Source organism: Sminthopsis crassicaudata, chromosome 2, assembly GCF_048593235.1.
Source record: "Sminthopsis crassicaudata isolate SCR6 chromosome 2, ASM4859323v1, whole genome shotgun sequence".
NCBI classification, from domain to species: Eukaryota; Metazoa; Chordata; class Mammalia; order Dasyuromorphia; family Dasyuridae; genus Sminthopsis; species Sminthopsis crassicaudata.
This window is the reverse complement of record NC_133618.1, coordinates 577,630,894-577,646,181: the sequence shown is the minus strand read 5'-3', so window position 1 is coordinate 577,646,181 and position 15,288 is coordinate 577,630,894. Positions and strand designations below refer to the sequence as shown.

The window sequence follows — 15,288 nt, the reverse complement described above, 5'->3', positions numbered from 1 at the left end:
CTTTCTTTCTTTCTTTCTTTCTTTCTTTCTTTCTTTCTTTCTTTCTTTCTTTCTTTCTTTCTTTCTTTCTTTCTTTCTTTCTTTCTTTCTTTCTTTCTTTCTTTCTTTCTTTCTTTCTTTCTTTCTTTCTTTCTTTCTTTCTTTCTTTCTTTCTCCCTTCCCTTCTCCCTTCCCTTCTCCCTTCCCTTCTCCCTTCCCTTCTCCCTTCCCTTCTCCCTTCCCTTCTCCCTTCCCTTCTCCCTTCCCTTCTCCCTTCCCTTCTCCCTTCCCTTCTCCCTTCCCTTCTCCCTTCCCTTCTCCCTTCCCTTCTCCCTTCCCTTCTCCCTTCCCTTCTCCCTTCCCTTCTCCCTTCCCTTCTCCCTTCCCTTCTCCCTTCCCTTCTCCCTTCCCCTCCCCTCCCCTCCCCTCCCCACAATAAGAGTGTGCAGCCTGGAGCTGGGAAGATTTGAGATTAAATTGTGAGGATTAAATGAGATAATAATTGTAAGGTATTTAGCACAATGTTTGACTAATAATAATCACTATATTAATGTTAGCTATTATTATTATTATTTCCCCCACTTTTTTCATCTTTCTACATATGATCTTGTTTCTTTATAGGATCTTTATCTTTGACACTCCCAGTCCAGGGAGTAGATTATTTGTGTTATACTAAGAATATCTAAGGGACTCTTTCAGTTATTAAAATATAAACAGCATGTAAATATAGGTTCAAAAGTAGAATAGCTTACTCCGGTATTAATGGCTTTTCACCTTATAGAAAGGTTTCAAGCAGAGGCTAAATCAGTGATGTCAAATCAAATAGAAATGGGAATCCATAAAATCTATGTAAAGATGCCTGAAGGTTGCATATTGACACAATAAACCATGTTCTTCTGTATTTTAATTTATTTTGTTAAATGTTTTCCAACTATTTTTTTTTGGAGGCTAGGGTTAAGTGACTTGCCCAGGGTCACATAGCTAGGAAGTGTTAAGTGTCTGAGACCAGATTTGAACTCCTGTCCTCCTGAATTCAAGGCTGGTGCTCTATCCATTTTGCCACCTAGCTGCCCCTTCCAACTACATTTTAATTAGATTTTGGCTTTACTCAGAAAGGTTTCAGCTGCTTTTCACCTCTGGGCTAGATGACTCCTTGTTAATTTATTCCTTTTGGGTAGAGGATGGACTAAATGACCTTCGGTCCCTTCTAACTCTAAAATTTGATGATTCTGTAAAGTAGAATTCCTTCTGCTTCTGGTAAATTTAGGATTTCATATCCAAACTAGCCCAGGAATCTAAAAATTGTAAATCCCTGATGGATGCTAGTTGTTTCTCTTTCAGATCATCTGGCAAATCCTGGATAACTACTTGTCAGATGGGTTGCAGAGAAGGTGCTTATTCACATGTGAATTGAACTAGAAGGTTCCTCCTGTACCATTCAGTTGTGAAATTCTGTGATTCTTTGAGGACTAAACTCAGTAAACTTTTCTAAATCTCCAGGAGTTTAAGCTCTTTTCCATGACATTGTATGTAGACAAGTAGACTTTTGATTACATGAAAAAGCTGAGCTTCAAAATTATCTGTGTGACTTAGAAAAGTTTCAGAATAGGCCCAACAATAGAGGGCAAATAAAGTAAAGGGGAAATAGGCCATCTTTCAATGGGGTAGTTGTTATTTTCATGTGGTTTTAGAAAATTTGGGGATTCTTAAGGGTTACTCTTATCTTTTATCTTGTTCTCATACCTGAAAATAAGGAATTACTGTAGATATTTGAGGCCTGAGCTGGAAATACTATTAATTTACAAGAAGCTACTACTCAACAAGAAATCTTGCCTTGAATTCTCATCATGGGAGATGTCAGAAAATGTTTTCCTTCTGAAAGTGCAACTATTGCCTTTCTTTTCTTTCTGCATTAGACTTACTTTGCATGACTTCAGAGGGCAAGTAGGACCAGTGAATGCAAGTTGCAGAACCAGATTTCAATTTAATATAGGGAAATACACTAAAAGCTTAATATTGAACAGAAATACCAGAAATCATATTTGGTTAATATCTATTTACATCTAAATTATTTTCAAAGCAAAAAATATAACAATCAAAAAACATTCCTTTAAGTTGATAATTAGCTATTGATAGACTTCTGTCTTCTCTATGGTACATATTCCTTAAGGTGATGTAATTATAGCTAGAATGCATAACACACCCTTGATGAGAGACTAGCATGTTCCCATTTCTTCCACTCAGTGGGAAAGCACCTGAACTGCTACTGCTTTCAGATGATTTCTGAGTACTCACACAGTGCTCGGTGTTGCACAAAGCTTACGCCTTCTCTTAGCTCATGTTTATCTGTTATATCTTTTTCTTTGTTTTCCCCATGAGAAAAATGGGAATGATGTTGATGCTATAAGTATTTACTCTTTACCCAGAATGATGCCTTTTGATTTGCAAAAAGAAGGAAGGTAATTTCTATCTAAGAAAGTAAGAAAAAAAAAAAGTTCTAGAGGAAGAAAGAAGAGGTGAAAAGAAGTGGAAGAAGAGTTACTAAATTTCACTTTGTTTTATTCATTCATTTAGTGTACATTTCCTGAATACATAATATTTATTAGGCACTTAGTCTTCATTTTTATACACACAACTACAAATGTTCAAATATTTTCCAGTTGCTAGTCCAAAAAATATAAATCACTGCAGTTAGAATAAAGTTAGGTGTTTCTTTGAGTTTGATACAAGGGGCTGTTATTTCACTGTCATTCCTAGAGTTCCTGTGAAGAGCCATGTAGTATCCTGTTCCACCTAGGCCTTTATTTCTTCTTCAAATCCAGTCTTAAGCCTGTGTCATAGGTTAAACTTTTTGCTACTTAGACAAAAGGAATTCTCCCTTTTTGTGGTCTGTTAATATGACAATTTCATTTTTCAAAGAAAAACGATAAATGCCTGTAGGGAACTCTATCCCCATAGCTTAAAGACTTGGTGGTAGTATTGTATAAGTGAGATCAGCCTTTCCCAATCTTTTCTAGTCCATGATTTACTTGTAAATTTTCCCCATCACATGGTTTCTTATCATCTTTGCCTGCCTTCTTCTGCCTACAGCTATCCTGATTATTCCCCTCCCCAATCTTTTTTCCATTTTCCCCAAGGAGCACTGATATATTTATTTATTTTTTATTTTTTTTCCCTGAGGCTGGGGTTAAGTGACTTGCCCAGGGTTACACAGCTAGGAAGTGTTAAGTGTCTGAGACCACGTTTGAACTCGGTTCCTCCTGAATTCAATCCACTGAATTTTATCTACTGCGCCACCTAGCTGCCTCCAGAACTGATATATTTATATACTTATCTCAGATATCTTTTTCTTACCAAAGTCACCATCATTACTATCTGCCACAAATGGGCAAAGGGTAAGAAATGTGTACACACTAGAATCTTTGTTCTTTTATTTAACAAGTATATATTGAATTGAGCACTTACTCAGTATGGTTGTTTTCACCCATCCCACTAGAATATTAGGAAGTTCTAGTTGTGAAACAGTGATGTAGATATTAAATACATGCTTTCTTATTGTAAATTATGAGCTCATATATTTTTACTCTTTTCTCTTCTCATCCCTGTCCTTTTTCTGTCTCTTATTTCTCTCCTCTTCTGTCTCTTATTTATCTCCTCTCCACCTGTAGGTCTTCTTCTGGAGGAATTTTAGGATGTGCAATACGTCATCAAGTTTGGCAGTGTTTTGGAGGTCTGGTTCACTGTAAGAGGAGGGGTATGCTTACTAATAACCTGTTACAGAATGGGCTTCCTCAAGGACTCTCTTTGGGAACTGTTGGGATGACTCAATTTGAGGAAGTAATAAGAGTGTATTTCTAGTAAATGAATCATCCTGTAAGTGAAATATCCTATCTACCAAAGAAGATAATATATTAAGTTAATAATCTACTAAGTACAACCAGTATTTTTAGTACTTTGGATCTTGTAAGATTTTAACTCTTGGTTTTGACACCTTGGAGCTAATTTAATTTTTTATGATCTCTGACCTAGAGACTCTCCCCTCTCTTGGTTTTTGTCTCCAAAACTCCTAGGCTTTGTATGGTGCTTTGTTTATAAAAGTGCTTAATAAATGTTTGTCAGATTGAATTGACTTTAGTATCTTCAGCAAATATGTGGCATATACATTTAAGATAAGTGTCTGGCCAAATGGAGTTTTCAGGAAAGTGACTTTATTACATAACCACCAGCTAGGAGTTGAACTTAAGATCACTGAGGTTACCAGGGAATGAAAGATTTCTTCGGCTTTTCATTCTCTTAGGTATTGTAAATATTTAGAAGCTTCACTAGAAGTCAAAGTTGCTTTTTGTGATCTCTTTTATACTTTTTGATGCTTAGTGCATGTTGAAGGTGTTTAAATATAGCCTAAGATTTATACTCTAGTTCACAGTGCCCTTTGTCGTAGCTTCTTTAACAAGAAAAAATTTGCTCTTCAGATAGCAAGTTTATTTGCTAAATTCATCAGAAAGAATAGAACTACAAAATTTTGGATCTGTTGCCAGACCCATTTTGTTAAATGGCCAATTGGTGACTGTGGTTAATAGGAACTAGAACTGAAGTCTCTTAACACATTACTGCTTCTTTTATTTATTATTTATTTATACTGCCCAGCTTCCACAAGTGCCAGTACTATCTTTATCTCTACAAGGGGGAGAGAAGAAACAGTGTGGCTAGAGTACTGGACTTGGATTTAGGAATATTTGGATTCAAATCATACCACTGAAATTTATTAGCTGTCTAACTGGGCAAATCTTTCTGAATCTCAATTTTCTTACCTGTAAAATGAGGATAGTAGTACATGTAGTATGTACCTTACAGGTTGTTTTTTTTTTATCAACTATACGTTGTACTCTCTCTGTTAGGATCTCTTGTTCCCTTGTCTTATCACCATTCATTCCTGCCAAACCCAAACTGTACCATCTGCCTTTTCTGCTCTTACTCCTATGCTGCTAAACTGTGCTGAAAGAAGTCAAAAGAGTAAATGATCCCGCTGATGGTGTAAGTTACAAACTTGGTATCTAATTCAGTTCACTTCTGGAAGATAGTCGTTTTACATTTTCCTGATTGACTTTTGTACCTCTCCATTATGGCTGTTTCAAAGATTTTCTTTTCTTCTCCTTTTCATTAGCACCTTGTGCTTTATTGAGAAAACACAGGTTATTCACTATGAATTTCTTTTCCTCTAGATCTTAATTCTTTCCTTTGTTAAACACTTTGATGAAAGAGGTGGCACCTCTCCCCTTATTTGCACAGCTTGTTTCCTTATGCCTTTGATTTTATTGTCTCTTATCTTCTCTAACATTTTGCCTCTACAATCATTTTCTCCTTTTATCTACTGGATTTTTTACTGAAAACATAGATCCAGTTCTCTCCTTTATAACCAAAAACAAAGCAACAAAAAAACCTTTATCTCACCATACCATTTTTGCAAATTATCGTCCTGTGTTTCTTCTTCGTTTCTAGTCTCCTAGACTTTCTTGTCTTATTGTGTTCACTTTCTCTCTTTTCACTCATTCTTACTCTTTGTAATCTGTTTTTTGTTTTCATCACTCAACTGAAACTCCTCTACCCCAAAGTTACCAATGATGTTTTTAATTGCAAGATCTGATGGCCTTTCTTCAGGCCTCATCTTTGTGTGTGTGTGTGTGTGTGTGTGTGTGTGTGTGTGTGATTATTTCACATATAAAAATATTTTTTAACATATATTTTTATAAAAATTTGTGTTCTAAATTTTCTTCTTCTCTTCCTTATCTCCCTTCTCCCATGACAGCAAGCAATCTGATATAGGTTAAATATGTGCAATCCTTTTGAACATATTTTCACATTTGTCATTGTGTAAGAAAAATAATACCAAAAGGGGGAAAAAAAAACATGAGAAAGAAAAACAAACAAACAAAAAGATGAAAATAATGCTTCTTTCCACATTCAGTCACCATAGCTTGCTCTCTGGATGTGATTGGTAATTTTCATCCCAGATTTATTGGAATTGCCTTGAATCACAACATTGTTGAGAAGAACCAAGTCTGTCGCAGTTGATCATCACATAATTTTATTGCTGCTATATGTATACAGTGTTCTCCTGGTTCTGCTTACTTCACTCAATATCAGTTCATGTAGGCTTTTCTGAAATCAGTCTGCTCATCATTTCTTATAGAACAATAATCCATTTCTTTCATATACTATAACTTCTTCAGCTATTACCCCAATTAATGGGTATCCACTCAGTTTCCAGTTCCTTGCTATATGAGTTCTTTTCCCTTTTTATTATTTCTTTGAGATATAGACTCACTGATGCTGCTGGATCAAAGGCTATACACAGTTTTACAGCCCAATGAGTATAGTTCCAAATTGCTCTACAGAATGGTTGGATTATTTCACAAGTCCATCAACAAAGTGTTCCAGTTTTCCCACATTCTCCCAACATTTATCAGTGTCTTTTTCTGTCATCTTAGACAATTTGAGAGGTGTGAGGTGGTACTTCAGAGTTGTCTTAATTGTAATTTATTGTAATTTAGATTATATTTTCATATGACTAGAAATGACTAATCTCTTTATCTGAAAGTTGTCTGTTCATATTCTTTGATCATTTATCAGTTGGGGAATGACTTGAATTCTTATAAATTAGGGTCAGTTCTCTATATATTTTAGAAATAAAGACTTCATCTTTTTTGATGTTAATCACCACTTATTCTGGAAATTTCTTCCTTCTTGGTTTTCTTGATTCTGATTTCTCCTCCTGCTTGACTATTCCTTTTCTGTCTTTTTTCACCTGGACCATCATCCATTCTGCTCACTATGTAAGCATATATTCCCCATAATTCTGTCCTGGATCCTCTTCTCTCTTTTCACTTTCTTGGTTAATTCATCATTTTTCATGGGTTTAATTATTATCTGTATGCAGATAACATATAAGATTATGACTTCTGTATCTGTATCTTTCCTGAACTCTAGTTCTATAAATCCACTAATTGCCTACTAGACATTTGTATTTAGTGTTCTACCAGCATCCTAAACATTCCATGTTTAAAACAAAACCCATTATCTTCAACACTTTTCTTTCTCTCTATTTTCCTATTGCTATTGAAGGCACCCCCCCCCCCCCATCCTTTTGGTTTTCCAGGTTTGTAGACTCAGAGCTACATCTTGTCCTTCTTCACTTTTCACCCTTTTCCTCCCATTTCAAACTCTTCCAACCAGCCAATTGCCAGGTCTTACAGATTCCGTCTCCATAACATGCTCATTTTTGTTTTCTTTTCTCCACTCAATATGGTTACCATCTTTTTTTTTTTTTTTTTTTTTTTTTTGAGGCAATTGGGGTTAAGTGACTTGCCCAGGGTCCCACATCGAGGAAGTGTTAAGTGTCTGAGGCCAGATTTGAACTCGGGTCCTCCTGACTTCAGGGCTGGTGCTCTATCCACTGTGCCACCTGGCTGCCCCCATGGTTACCATCTTAATGTAAGACCTTGTTACCTATAATCTGTACTGTTACAATAACCTTGTGTTATTAATTTTTTTTGCCTTCAGTTTATTCTCTCACCAATCTTTATTCTAAATTTCCAAATTGACCTTCCTAAGACACATCTGAGTATTTTACTACTCTGCCCTATGTTGCTTTTTTGTCTTTCATTTACATATCAGGGAAGTGATGTCATGACATGGATTTAAGTGAGAGAGGGCTTTGTGAGGTTACCTCTCTTATTTTTTCCTCCAGAGACATCTGGGCCCAGTGGTCAGATATAGATTAGGATGACTGAGGATGGCTCTGGGTGCAGGAGACCTTGGGACCTATTGAAGGTGTTTTGCTAGAAGCTGTGATGGCTACTAGTTGCCTCTGGAACAAATTGAGACTTCTTTTTTTTTTGCCTTTAAAGTTCTTCGCTGTCAGATTTCTGCTTAACTTTGCATACTTACTGCTCATTACTCTCTTTCACTCACTCTCCATTCCAACCAAATTGGAGTATTTGCTTTCCTTATTTATGGTGTTCTATTTTCCTATCTCTGCATTTTGATTTCATGACTGGAATGCACTCATTTCATCCCTGCTTCATAAAATCCCTAGTTTTCTTCAAGTCTAATGTCATGAGAGGAGTTTTTTTTTTCCCAGTTGTTAATGTTTTTCCTGCTAGATATTTGTCTTTTTTCTTATATATTTTATATTTTCTTATCTATTTTCATATTCCTCTCTATCCCCACTTCCATTGTAAGCTGTTTGTTACAGGACTGCTTTGCCCTCATTTTTGTATCCCAACTGACTAGGCACAGTGTCAGGTCCTGAAAGGCACTAAAAAATGCTTGTTAGAGTGGACTGGAATTTATTGCCCCTTAAAATCTGACTTTGATGTCTGAGAGGCATGCTCAATTTCTGGGACCTGAAGCAAATCTTTGGATTTGGAATTTTTCTCTATCTTACTTATTTTCCTGTCCCAGAAACACTTGTTCTATAAACTTTGAGTTGGGTAGGGATAGGGAGTAAGTTCTTTCTTTTATGGGTTCCCAAATACATGGCTTTGCCATATGGTATCTGACTTAATGACTAGGACCAGTGAAATAATGGAAGCCCTTGGCTGAATCTCATCAACCTACACATGGAAATGAAGTGATGAAAAGAATTTCATTTTGTAAAAAATTTGGTGCTTTGTATTGAATTGTGTTTTTTTTCTTCCTGCTATCCCCTTCAACTTATTAGAACCTATTGATTCCTGAACAGGGAAAAGTGACTTGATTAAATTTACCATAGACATTGATTAGCTGTAATCTAATTATAAATCCTCTGAGAGGCATGTTTGTAAACAGGCCTGCATACTTGGCAATTCAGGGCCTTGTGACTTCTGCTAATCAACTGGTTGAAGCTGAGTGCACACAAGATCTATATATCCACAAGCTTGGAATTGCATTGCTTTTGATTTATTTTAATAGGATACTCTTGATTTCCAATTTATTTTTCCCCGATAAGGACATCTTCCTCATGACAACCTATTTAAAAGACGCAGAGATGTTTTGAGTAGGGGTTGTATTTCATGCTTTAAAGGCAAAGCCATGATCAATATGATGGAAATTGCCCAACAGTGTGTTCTCTCTGTTCTGTTTTTTCTATTTTTCTCTGGACTATAATTGGATTTGAGGACTTAGTGAGGTCTTAGTAGAGTTAGTGATAAGTTAGTAAAACTTTTCAGCTTTAAAAAAAAATTTTTTTTCTACCTCTACCAGAATTAACCAATCAATAAGCCTTTTTTGCTTATTCAATTCAATTAAATTAAACATTTATGAAGGAAAGCTGGAGTGACATAGCTTTATCCTCAAGGAGCTTATAATTTAATTGAGAAGATGAAGCATACACAAATACTAATAATTCAGATTATAACATGATCTCTGTAGAACATCTTGAAATTAAGCTCACTATAATTTATGTCCATTACTTTAGCTAGATCCTTAGTACTACAACCTTTTCATTTCTGTTACTAATTCCTTATCTCATTTCTCACAGTTAACAGTGAAAACTTTTCTTTTTTTCTTAATTTGAAAGTAACTCCCCATTCTTATAAAACCTTTTTACAGAATAAATAGAAAACACTCAATGCTTAGTGGAGTGTGAATCCCTTAATTTTCTTCTTCTCCTCTTTACAATTTCTCACTATCATCTTCCTTTCTCAGAAGGAGAAAGATATCTCTATTCAGTAAGACTTAATTCTATTTGATCCTTTTTCTTTCCATCTCCATAAGTTATCCCCTTCTTTGTCCTTAGTCTTTGACTTCTCATTCTCTATTGATTCCTTTTTAACTGTCTCAAAATATATTCATACCTTGCCCCATTCTCCCAAAGGTCTTCCATTTGCCTTTTAAGAACTGAATTTGTGGAAAATGTTGATTTTACCTAACACTTCTATTTCCTTACCATCCACTCTTTCTTTTGCCCTTTGAAATCAATCTTTCCTGATGTTAGATGAAATTGATCTTTCTTTCTTTCTTTCTTTTTTTTTTTTTTTTTTAAATAATGATAGTTTTTATTTACCCGATATTTGCATGGGTAATTTTACAACGTTGACAATTGCAAAAACTTTTTTTTTCTTTCCAATTTTTCCCCTCCTCTCCCTCCCTCCCCCCAAATGGCAGGTTGACCAATACATGTTAAATATGTTAGAGTGTAAATTTAATACAATATATGTATACATGACCAAACAGTTGTTTTGCTGAACAAAAAGAATCGGACTTTGAAATAGTCTACATTTAGCCTGTGAAGGAAATCAAAAATGCAGGTGGACAAAATTAGAAGGATTGGAAATTCTATGTAGTGGTTCATATTCATCTCCCAGAGTTCTTTAGCTGAGTGTAGCTTGTTCAGTTCATTACTGCTCTATTGGAACTGATTTGGTCCATCTCATTGTTGAAGAGGGCCACGTCCATCAGACTTGATCATCATACAGTATTGTTGTTGAAGTATATAATGATCTCCTGGTCCTGCTCATTTCACTCAGCATCAGTTCATGTAAGTCTCTCCAGACCTTTCTGAAATCATGCTGTTGGTCATTTCTTACAGAACAATAATATTCCATAACATTAATATACTACAATTTATTCAGCCAATCTCCAATTGATGGACGTCCACGTAGTTTCCAGTTTCTGGCCACCACAAAGAGGGCTGCCACAAACATTCTTGCACATACAGGTCCCTTTCCCTTCTTTAAGATCTCTTTGGGATACAAACCCAGTAGCAACACTGCTGGGTCAAAGGGTTAATTTTATAATTATAATTTTTTTTGACAGTACATATGTATGAGTAATTTTTTTTTTTTTAACATTATCCCTTGTATTCATTTTTCCCCTCCTCCTTCTACTCCCTCCCCTAGATGACAGGCAATCCCATACATATTAAATGTGTTACAGTATAACCTAGATACAATATATGTGTGCAAATTCAATTTTCTTGTTGCACGGTAAGAATTGGATTCCGAAGGTAGAAGTAACCTGGGTAGAAAGACAGTAGTGTAAATAGTTTACATTCAATTTCCAGTGTTCCTTCTCTGGGTGTAGTTGTTTCTGTCCATCATTGATCAACTGGAAGTGAATTGGATCTTCTTTATGTTGAAGATATCCACTTCCATCAGAATACATCCTCATACAGTATTGTTGTTGAAGTGTATAGTGATCTCCTGGTTCTGCTCATTTCACTCAGCATCAGTTCATGTAAGTCTCTCCAAACCTCTCTGTATTCATCCTGCTGTTCATTTCTTACAGAGCAATAATATTCCATAACATTCATATACCATAATTTACCCAACTATTCTCCAATTGATGGACATCCATTCATTTTCCAGTTTCTAGCCACTACAAAAAGGGCTGCCACAAACATTTTGGCACATACAGGTCCCTTTCCCTTCTTTAGTATTTCTTTGGGATATAAGCCCAGTAGTAGCACTGCTGGATCAAAGGGTATGCACAGTTTGATAACTTTTTGAGCATAGTTCCAAATTGCTCTCCAGAATGGCTGAATGTATTCACAGTTCCACCAACAATGTTATCAGTGTACCTGTTTTCCCACATCCCCTCCAACATTCTGCATTACCTTTCCCTGTCATTCTAACCAATCTGACAGGTGTGTAGTGGTATCTCAGAGTTGTCTTAATTTGCATTTCTCTGATTAATAATGTTTTGGAGCATCTTTTCATATGACTAGAAATAGTTTCAATTTCTTTATGCAAGAATTGTCTGTTCATATCCTTTGACCATTTATCAATTGGAGATTGGCTTAATTTCTTATATATTAGAGTCAATTCTCTATATATTTTGGAAATGAGGCCTTTATCTGAACCTTTGACTATAAAAATATTTTCCCAGTTTATTGTTTCCCTTCTAATCTTATCTGCATTGATTTTGTTTGTACAAAAACTTTTCGATTTGATATAATCAAAGTTTTCTACTTTGTGATCAATAATGATCTCTAGTTCTTCTTTGGACATTAATTCATAACTCTTCCACAGGTCTGAGAGGTAAACTATCCTATGTTCCTCTAATTTATTTATAATCTCATTCTTTATTCCTAGATCATGAACCCATTTTGACCTGATCTTGGTGTACAGATTAAATTGATCTTTCAAAGATTATGTGACTTGACTTATTAATTTATAAATAAATGGCCTTTTTCAAACTTTTTCTTTCTTGACCTCTGTTTTTTAATACTGGCCAGTTTGCTTCTCATTTGGGTTTTGATATATTACATTTCCCCATATTTTTACTTTTCTCTGGCAACTCTTGACCTTTTAAGATAATTGCTAAAAGCTCTGTCCTTGACCCTCTTCTCTTTTTTTCTCTCTATTCTATCTTGACAATCTCTAATATAACTGAAGGTTCAATTATTTAGGACCTTTTTTGCACTTGACTCCCAAATCTAGTACATAGAGATCAAATAATTTGCCCAGGGTGAAACATCTAGGAAGTGTCTGGGACACTTTGAATCCCAAGCCCAGCTTTCTGTCCACTGTGTCACTTAGCTGTTTCAGTAGTACTGTACTCTATTCTGTTTCCCATGCAGGAAATTCTGGCGTTAGCTTTGACTCTTCCTGCTCACTTCTTTTTAACATCTAATAAGTTACCACATCTTATTAACTCTTCTTTACATTTCTCACATTTTCCCCCTTCTCTATTCCTTTTACTACTGCCTTCACACAGACCCTTGTTACTTGGATTGTTTAAGTAACCCACTAATTGTCTAAGCGGCAGGGGATCTTCTTGAGTTCAAATGTGGCCTCAGATACTTAGTAGCTGTGTGACCCTGGGCAAGTCACTTAACCCTTTCCCCCCAGTTTCCTCATTTGTAAAATGACCTGAAGAAGAAAATGGCAAATCACTGTAGTATCTTACTAAGAAAACCCCAAATGGAGTCACAAGGGTGGGATGGGACTGAAAAATGAAAATACTTATCTAATAGGAATCTGCTCCTAGTTTTCTTTAGTTCTGACTCCTTTTTTCTTATTAAAAAAAAAATTCTGAACTTAAACACCAAATAAGATGAATATTTGTGTATGTATTTTATAATAAAAGAAAAGGATTGTGTTTGAAATTGCCTCTGTTGTATAGAGCTTACTTTTGAGTGCATAATAATTTCAACACATAACTTCTAGCTTGTCCTGCTTGTCTCTGGTGCTTTTGAACTTTCTTGCTACTCTAGTCTGTCTGTCTGTCTCTCCTTCTTTCTTCTTCCTTCCCTGCCTCTCTCTCTCTTCTTCCCTCTTGTCCATCCTTCCTTTCTTCATCCTCTTCCTCTTCCCTTGTCTCCTTTCTCTCCCCTTGAGTTTGGTTAAGATGGTTTATACTGGGGCAGCTAGGTGGCACAGTGGATAGTACACAAGCCCTGAAGTCAGGAGGACCTGAGTTCAAACGTGGTCTCAGACACTTAACATTTCCTGGCTGTATGACCCTGGGCAAGTCACTTAACCCTAATCGCCTCAGCAAAAAAAAAAAAAAAAAAAAAAAAAAAAGTTTATACTGTTACACATATATAATCCATATCAGAGTGCTTTGCTGCTTTAGGGAGTGGGGAGGAAAGGACGTGAAGGAGAAGAATTTGGAACTCAAAGTCTTATAAAAATGAATGTTGAAAACTATCTTCATTTGTAATTGGGGAAAAAATTCTATTAATTAAAAATCATATCAAAGCACCAGGTCATTGGGTATATAGGTATGGTCCCTATTGGTGTAGATCATAGCCTATCCATAGCTTATCTTGTGAAACTATTGTACATATTTTTCCATAGATCCTCTAAAAGGGCTTGCCCAATCTGCTAAAGCTTTTTCTCTAGTACTATTTACATTGTAGGGGAACCCTTGCTTTCATAATCTGATTGGCCCACTTTCTTCTCCAGGAATTTATTCCCTTGTGTCTTTTATTATGTATCAATAATGGTTAGATATATATTGCAGCTAACTTATGCCTAACATTCATCTCTCAGTTGCCTTTTGGGTCACCAGTGATTTTCATTATTTATTTATTTATTTATTTTCAGCTTCAAATTATTTTCCTCTGTTCATCTATTCCGCACTCTATTTAGAAGGCAAGAACTATAAAATCTATTACAAATATGAAGTCAAGCAAAACAGATTTCTACATTAACTGTGTTTCTTTTTTCCCTTCTTCCCCCTAATGAAACAAACAAAAAAAAGCTTTAACTTATACACTGGAATCTATCAATTTCCTATCTGGAGGTGAGTCTTTTCAAAGTATCATGTATCATTGTGTTGATTAGAATTATTAAGTTTTTTATTAATCAATTAAGTTGATTATCTTTATGACTGCTATTTTTGTGTAAATTGTTCTCTAGGTTCTGCTCACTTCAGTTTGTATCAGTTCATGTAAGTCATCCCAGATTTTTCTGAAATTATCACTTTTGTCATTTGAGATTTGTAGTCCATCACATTTATATGCTACAATTTCTTCAGCCATTTCATGAACACCATCTCAATTTCCAGTTCTTCACCACTACGAAAAAGAGCTGCTATAAATATTTTCGTACATATGGGTCATTTTCCACTTTCTTTGATCTCCAGGGTCTAGACTTAGTAGTGATATTTCTGGATCAAAAGTTTAATTGCTTTTTGGGCAAATTGCTCTTTAGAATGGAAACTAGTTCATAACTTTATCAATGGTATATTAAGATACCTTTTTTCCCCACATCCCCTCCAGTATTTGTTATTGTCCTTTTCTGTCATCTTAGGTTGTTTATTTTTTATTCTTCCAATTATATGGTGATTTCATATGACTGTTGGCAGGTTGGATTGCTTCCTTTAAAAATTACCTGTTCATATGCGTTGACCTTTTATCATTTGAGGAATAGTTCTTATTTTTGTAAATTTGACTCATTTCTCTATATACTTGAGAAATGAGACATTTTTCAGAGAAACTTGCTGCAGAGATCCCCTCCACCAATTTTCTGTCTGTCTTCTAATTTTAGTTGCATTATTTTTGTTAGTGTAAAAACTTTTAATTTTATGTCATTAAAATTACCTGTTTTACCTCCTGTGAACCTCACTTGTCTTGAATATTTCTGCTATGCATAGATCTGATAGGTAATTTCTTCCCTTCTCTAATAATTTGCTTATGAAATCAACCTTATATCTAAATGTTATATATATTTTGAATTTATCTTGGTATATGCTATGAAGCATTGGTCTATGCCTAGTTTTTCCCATACTACCTAATAGTTTTCTGAACAGTTTTTGCAGATTCTGAATTCCATCCCCAGTAACTGGGATCTTTGGGTTAATCAAACACAAATGTGTTAA

General features: G+C 35.3%; 1 protein-coding gene across 4 annotated transcripts in view; it reads left to right on the top strand.

Annotated features, from left to right (window-relative positions):
• ARMH3 (armadillo like helical domain containing 3) overlaps window positions 1-15,288 on the top strand; it is a 214,464-nt gene that overhangs the window by 8,842 nt on the left and 190,334 nt on the right. The window contains exons 2-3 of one of the 4 annotated variants that reach the window (XM_074295398.1): window positions 14,170-14,211; window positions 14,328-14,358. The exons of the other annotated variants lie outside the window; for them this stretch is intronic. The gene's annotated coding sequence lies outside the window, so the exon portion shown is untranslated. The remainder of the gene's footprint in view (window positions 1-14,169; window positions 14,212-14,327; window positions 14,359-15,288) is intronic. 4 annotated transcript variants of the gene reach the window in all.